General features: G+C 40.3%; 1 protein-coding gene across 5 annotated transcripts in view; it reads right to left on the bottom strand.

Annotated features, from left to right (window-relative positions):
• Positions 1 to 6,033: 6,033 nt before the first annotated feature.
• ZEB2 (zinc finger E-box binding homeobox 2) overlaps positions 6,034 to 7,652 on the bottom strand; it is a 134,055-nt gene continuing 132,436 nt past the window's right edge. For all 5 annotated transcript variants that reach the window (XM_032410963.1, XM_032410972.1, XM_032410982.1 and 2 more), the window contains one exon: positions 6,034 to 7,652. This exon is cut by the window's right edge and continues 3,975 nt beyond it. The gene's annotated coding sequence lies outside the window, so the exon portion shown is untranslated.

Here is a 7,652-nt window from a genome sequence, read left to right as displayed (position 1 = left end):
AGGAAAATACTCTTTACAGGAAATCAGACGATAATGCTTGCACTTTGGTGCCCTTTGAAACAAGAATTTAATTATCCTAATTAAAAAGATTACCTTACAGAAGACATTTGGGAAAAAAGAACAGGCAGTCTGTCTTTTTCCTGATGACATACATCTCCAAACCCAAAGGGATATTCCTGTTGGTATTTGTTTTATCTGTTAAAGCTCAGGCACCAAGAGAATGGTTAGACCAAAATTTGATCTTGATTTCAAGACCAACCTGGACACTGAATGCCGACGCCCTGACCACGGTGGCTTTGGGGGTGCCTTGGTTTCCTTAGGGCTGCTACAATGAAGTACCACAAACTGGGTGTCTTAAACAACAGAAATTTATTCGCTCACAGTTCTGGAGGCTGGAAGTCCAAAATCAAGGTGTTGGCATGGTTGCTTCCTTCCGAGGGATCTGTTCCATGTCTCTCTCCCAGCTTTTGGAGACGGCCAGCATCCTTGGCGTTCTTAGGCTTGTAGCTGCGTCCCTCCAATCTCTGTCTTTGTTTTCCCATGGCCTGGTGCCTGTATCCGAATTTCCCTCTTCTTATAGGGACACCGTCCATGTTGGACTAGGGCCCACCCGTGGGTAGATCTGCAAATACCCCATTGCCAAATAAAGTCATATTCATAGGTATCAGAGGTTAGGACTTCAATATACCTTTTGGGGGGACACCATTCAGCCCAAGCAGGGGGCTAGGTGCCACCTACCCTTCTTTCAAGGGTCCATGATGTCCTGGTTTTCTGGGTCAGCACTTAAAATCTAGACCTTCACTCGTCTTCTTTCAATACAAGTGAACTTTCCTGCCCCACTTTCTCAGGGCTCAACTGTTAGCTCTATGTTGGTCAGTGAATCTAAGGGAAGGTGATAACAGCCAAATGTCACCTCTCCCAGGTATTTGCCTTTAACATGTGACTTTTTGGAGACAGTACCTTAACCTAAAGTGCTGGTGGATATTTTGCAGTGGGTAAGATTTTCTTTTTTAGTGGACAGGTCTTTCTGTGCCCCTTGAATCATTACCGTCTCCTCCATCTGTGAAAAGCATGGGCCCTGTCTCTCTGTTACTCTATTAAGGGCAAGTTATTGCTACAGACAATTTGATCTCTCCTCGAATTGCTTGCATTTATGCATCCCATGGTTGTAAGCGTGCCAGAGGAGATTTGCTCCTCACAAGGAAGTCCATCAAGGGAAAGGATTTTATTTCAGAAAATGCCAACCTGGGGAATCAGGCACGAGGAACACAAGCCCATTCTAAACCGTGGATCATTTTCAAAGAACGAACAGGAGAGAGGGAGAGAATTTGGTTGCTAGGAAAATAGAATAAAATAAACATAAGCTCCCTCCCCCCGCCCCTTGTTTTCCATCTTGGGGTGGGCTGCACTTCCCAGTCTTGCTGTGGAATGTTTGTCCCTCCCACCCCCGTGGTGACAGACTCACAGTGATGCCTCCATGTCTGCTCACAGGTGTGGGATATGATTCTTGCCAGTTTAGCGAGACTTTGGAGGAATCTCCCACAGCGGTTGTAAAGAGAAAGGGAGAGAGATAATAGTTCACTGGCACCAATAATCTACTTCCCAACCAGCTGAACGTTTGAATAATAGTCTGGGCACTTGCCCTCCTACACCCCCTCCCCGGCTCCGCCACTGTCAGATTCTCTTCTCTTCTCCACAACTGGGAACTCTAGGGAGCAGATTGTTTTGGCTGGAATTAGCCGGGCGCAGATGGGACCACCTGCTGCACGTGCCTTACTCCTTATTGGCTTCTCTCTCCGCTCGGCGAGTTTTTGTATTTCTGAGAAGTTCAGGAGAAGGGGAAATGGCTGGGGCCCTTGCTCATGGCCGATTCTAGCACAGCTGTTTTGAGCAAACTGGCAACGGTGGGGACTGCGCCTGGACGTGCCATTGGGGGAAGGCGCCTCCAGGGTAACATGCCACCGTGGTGGCCTGTTTGCTGCATCGAGTGCTTTCATTTCCGAAATACAGCCCTTCTTTGGCCCAAACAGTTTCTCTTTTCCAGGCTGACAGATCTGCCTGTGATCAGACACAAGGCAGGTGGTCTTGTGGGAGTCAGAAATGAGATTTCTCTCATTCTAAAGTCAGAGGGACATAGAATGTCACTGTGCATTTGACAGGGGAAGGAATTAGGAAAAGGCCATGGACAGGTTGCTAAGTGCATTTCTATTCACTGGGAGTAATAGACTGTGAGTCTTCTGACTCCCACAGGGTAAACCTCACGGATTCATAAACTCCGTTTTCTCACCCATGGAAACATGACATTGGACCAAAACACCTAACAAGTCTCATTCCTTAAAATCCTCTGAATTCTCTCTCTGAAGTTGTTCTTGAGTTCTGATTCACAAGAGATCACATGTTATACCATTCACGGGGCTTGGCAAATGTTTTCTCTACCTGACTTCGTCTTCCACGCTTTTCCCTTTTCTGCTGTGCTTTCTTAGGCTGGCCTTTTTATTCTCAAAAAGCCATCCGCCTTCCTCGCTGAGGTTTGTGCAGCTGCTGGTCCTTCCTCCTGGAACACTCTCACTCCAGATCTTCTCATGGCTCACTTCTCATCCTTCAAGCTTGTGTCAAACACCGCTCCTTCAGAGAGACTTTTCCTGGCACTCCCCTCCTGGCCCGCCAGGCTGAGGTTGCCAGTCTCCCAATTCCATCTCATTCACTTTTATATCATGTTTTGTTTTCAACACGTTAATTGTTTTGTTGTCTACCTTCTCCCCTACAATGTAGAGCCCTTAAAGTGGAGCTATTATTTGTTCACTACTATATGTTCCTAGGACATAGAAAAATGCTTTTCATATAGCATCACTCAACAATATGGGTGTTATTGAGGGAAAGGCGTGATTTTGTGTTTAAATCAAAAAAAACAATTAAAGAAAAAACCCTGCCACGGTGTAGGAGAGGGCCTATTTGGGACTTTCATATCCATACATTCCCTCTGGGACCCGGAACTCTGTATTCTACCTCTTTGTGTACGTCTGTCTCTGACAGATTACAAGAAACCTGAGGCCAGTAATCCTACCTCATTCGTCTTTGCATATCCTATAGTACCTAACTTCATGCCTTACACATGGTAGGCACTCAGAAAATTGGCCAGCTATCAATGTTGTAACTATTATTTATTAGTATTATTTTTAGGACCACTAAATAGAATAGAATAGAAGAATTGTAGAAGTAGTAGAAGCATAAGTAGAAGCAGTAAAACCATCTATGGAGATCTGGCTTCTGAACTCAGCTCTGTTAGTGACTGTGGGATGACTTGGGCTCTTACTCTCTCTGAGTCCCAGAATTTTAAAAGCCAAGGCTTCAGATGAGAGAATATCTCTGACCCCTCCATGCTCTTTCTTCCTTTCATCTATTTCAGTTTATTCCACTCTTCCCGTTGTAGTTGTGTGAATCTCCTACTACTCCTGGTACTCACAAAGTGGGTTCAGGCTGAAAACTGGTTGGAGAGGCTTGGTGGAGCCATGGCTCCTCAATGGACATAAGCACTGTCGAAAGTCTTGGACAAAACTAGTGCGTAAAATATAAGGACAGCAGTTAACAATTTTTAAAGAGCATTTGTCAAAATTGAGAATGTCTCTGGCTCTCAGAGGAGATGCTAGTCCCGGAGTGGTTAGCAGCCCTCAGATGATGGATGTGATCAGAGTTTACAGCCTTTCCAAGGTAGACTATTTTCATTCCATCCATGCATGAAGAGTCCTTGTGGACCAGAACAGACTTCTTGCAGGAAGTAGGGAAGCTAGCTCATTTCTTTCGACGCTCTCATAGCCATTTGAAGGAGTGCTTTACTGTGGCACGTTGAAGAGAGCACTGTCAGAAGGTTAGGGTTCTGAGAGTCTATGCTTAAGTGCTTTCTAGATCCTTTGGGAATAGAAACAAACAAATAACCAGTGTGGTCTCAAGGATATGTAGACTTCAGTTTCCTCATCCACAAAATGCAAGGGGTGGATTAACTGCTTTTATTTTTCTAAGTGTTAACACACATAGAGATCCTCTTCCTACCCAATTCATAGGAGAGTTTTATTAAAGAACAAGAACAAGATTTTTGACACTTTTAATGCAGACACAAAGTGTGTTATAATTTGGTCAGGCCATATAGGGGTTTATAACATATTTATAGGGTGATTTGTAGGTGAAAGCATCTGACTCAAGAGAACACGACAATTCCTGGAAAACTATTTGTACGAATCATTATTTTAATTTCCATTTTAAAAACCGAGGTGGCACATAATAAGCAGCTATTGCAGTTAGAACCTTTCTTGTTCGATAAGATATCTTTCTTTAATGTTCCATCACCATGTATTTTAAAGTGAGTGAAATGTTCCTTTTCATGGAATTGTCTTTGATGATACAAAAACGCTTTATATTACGGAAAAGAAGAAAAAAGTGTTTACTCATATGTTAGGCTGATTCTTCTAAGACCTACTTTCTCCAGGAATGGCATTTTAGTGTTAAAAACAAGTTGGGCAGGGTGGTTTGTACTTCTCTATTTCCCCTCTTGCTTAGATGTACCTTCAACCGGAAACTTATGAACTCGCACTTTCTAAGCATGTTCAATAATGAAGTGGTAGACCTCCACTGAATGTTTCAGGACTGCAGGAAGTGGTGAAGGTTATTCAATAGTTGGCGTTCTCGCTTTATGTCTGCCCCAACCCTGGGCTGCACTACAGGGTTGGGAAATATTGTTTGTGTTGGAAGTGGTATCTTTCAGAAGAGATGTAAAAACCAAGGTCTAGGTTGCTTGTGGTCACTAAATACACATAATGTTTTCTCTGAGTGTAGGGATGTTCTTGAGTTTCCTTTCTAAATTTATATTCCTTTATTCATCTATATTTTTTTTCGAGTAATTTGAAGACTGTATTCCTCTTTTCCTAAACAAAACTAGAATGAAGCGTAACTATACTTCTTAGCCCGATAATAAGACTGTTTTAGGGATGGATAAAAGTGATTCTCCTTGAAGGAAAGGTCATAAATGAAAATCTAAGTTTCTTATTAAAAGAGTAAAGGTAAGTTAATATTTTCTCTCTTTTATTGTTGGCATATCTTATAAGTTACATAGCGGTTTTTGTGATGTTGTCTTCAGAACCTTTTATTTTTCCAGTATCAACATTTTAAGTGTTTTCCATTTGTGTAAGAAAACAATATATCAAATGTTTCAGAAACACTCCATTTTAACTCTTTTCATGTCTAATGTTGTTTTTAACACTAAATATTCAATGTGCACATACAAGGTCTGCAAAACCTATGCACTCTCGCTCTCTCTTTCTCTCTCATTCTTCCATTTGACTCCTCTGAAAATGGTCAGAGAAGGATCATAATGCACAAATCTTTCTTTGAATGTTTCCTTATGTTAGATCAATTCCTTCTGAGTTCTGGGCTTGCCAATACTAAATTTCCTGCCAGGGCAGTAGTCTATTTTTAACATTTTGGGGGCTTATTCTTCGTTCCAAATCTAACAGGCATATTCTGTGAAGTGAAAGAGAGAAAGCTGATGGGTGCACTTACAAATCAGGACCATCAGGATTTGCAATTTCTGTAGAATCAAAGATATGAATGAGAAAGACCAATTAGAACACTTAAAAGATCATTTGTCACTGCTTTAATCTTCATGTACTTTTTACTCATCATTTTCTTTGACTAAAATTATTAGAATCTTTGTCACATTCATCTCAAAGCCAAATGAGAATAGTCGTGTGCCTTTTATATTTTCAATATTTTGGAGCATTTTAACATGTCATACTAGATTATGGGTGGTGGGTGCCTGTTTTAATAGAGAGAGTTTTGGTTTGTGGCACATTCAGCATCATGTCAACCCAGTGTTACCCTCTCGCTCTGTGTTTCATATACAAATGAAGGCTGAGGGCTTTATTTCTGTTATTCAATGGCATTTGTTGAATGCAGAGATTAATAGATCATCTTCAACCCTGAATCAGAGGCCCTCTGAAACATCAGACCCAAAAAATTGGACACGGCCTATTAGCCCAAAAGAACAGGTTGCCAATGATCTCCATGTTTATTTAAATATTTAGCTCTAAAGGAAGCAATCATTCCTTTATACTTCTTTAAATTTAGTATTGACATTTTTATTTTGGGAAAGGAGGTCTTTTTTTTTTTTTTTTTAACATGGATACAGGAAAAGAAAACTCTCCAATAAAAATATTGTCTAAAAAGTTTGTTTTGTCTGCATGATTTACTAAATATGTACAATTTCAATTCACAGCGAAGGTAACAAAGATTTAAACAGCCAACATCACAAATGTCTCAAGTTCTAAAAAAAAAAAAAAATCACTGTGCACAGTTTAACAATTTAATTGAATAAAAACCAAAGCTAAGCCTTCAGTCTGAATCTTTTTTATGATGGGCACAAGCCATGTATTTTCTTCATTTTTGTTACACGATGCATATTTCAGTGACTAAACGCCCCTTCCCATTTTAGTATATTAGGTTATGTCAGTACATACTTGAGAGAGACATAAATTGCCTCTCGGTACACCTATATGATTCGTGATGTGTTCACATATATGTCATAATATTTATTAATATATAAAATGATCAGATGAGTCACCTGTGATTTTTTTAATGTCTTCAAATGTAGGAATGTTTTGTTGTATGCATAAACGTTTTAAAATTTATGGGAGTGCTATTTAAAGTGATGATAATTTAAACAGTGTCCCCTTGATGTAAGATGTCTAGGAAGAACTATTCTGCACTTAAAATACAGAGATTTCACCTTTCTACCCAATTCAGGTTTGTAAAGTTCACTATCATATGAATCTGAAGGTTGTAGTCATTCCAATATAATGATCAAGTGAATGAATCAATTAATCATTAGAAACAAACGTCATTGAATACAGAATAGTTGAGTTACAGTTAAGGAGGGAGCCATAACTTTGGCTAACCCTATAAAATCTATAATAAGGTTGTTTTCACATATATTTTTTTCCCACATAAATTCTTTGGTGTTTCCCACCCCCCCCCCCTTTTTAGCGCTGTGATTGATGAACATGCAATGTGAGATTCAAATAATTGCACCGAGTACGTTTATTTGAATAATTGCCCCATTGCACAATCAAATAAATCTGTTGAGTGTGTTTGTTTGAATGTTTTCACATGTACATGGGATCACATACTCAAATAAATGCAGCTGTGTTTATTACGATGTGTGGGGCTCCAGATATACACATGCTTGTTTGTGTGTCTATCTAGGGCCCTACAGCCCCTGAATGGTCCTCACACGTCTTGGAGCAAAAGCGTGGTTAACAATTTTTCAGTTCAAATACATGGAAACGTATTATTGGGCAATTTCCTCAAATTTGTGACTAAGATTGCTTTCATTAAGGCTTACATCCTTAGAAAGATAGAAAATAACCCTTTTGGTGGGGGGGGGGAGAGGGGAGTTATCTGATTGTGAAAAGTAACTAATAAATTTATTCATATTTATTCAAATACTCCATTCTCTTTTCCTTCCTCCGAGCCCGCCCACTCCGCCCCCAGTCCAATTCACGCTAAAGAAGATGTATGTTTTGTTTAGTTCTTGCTGAGAAATCCTGATACTCATCTCTCTTCCCCGTTATTTCAGGCCTAGGCCTACAGTGTCATGCGAAAAA

The sequence above is a fragment of the Phoca vitulina genome, unplaced genomic scaffold (assembly GCF_004348235.1).
Source record: "Phoca vitulina isolate PV1807 unplaced genomic scaffold, GSC_HSeal_1.0 scaffold1, whole genome shotgun sequence".
In the NCBI taxonomy this organism is placed as follows: Eukaryota; Metazoa; Chordata; class Mammalia; order Carnivora; family Phocidae; genus Phoca; species Phoca vitulina.
The sequence above is the reverse complement of the archived record's forward strand: the minus strand, read 5'-3'. Positions and strand labels throughout refer to the sequence as shown.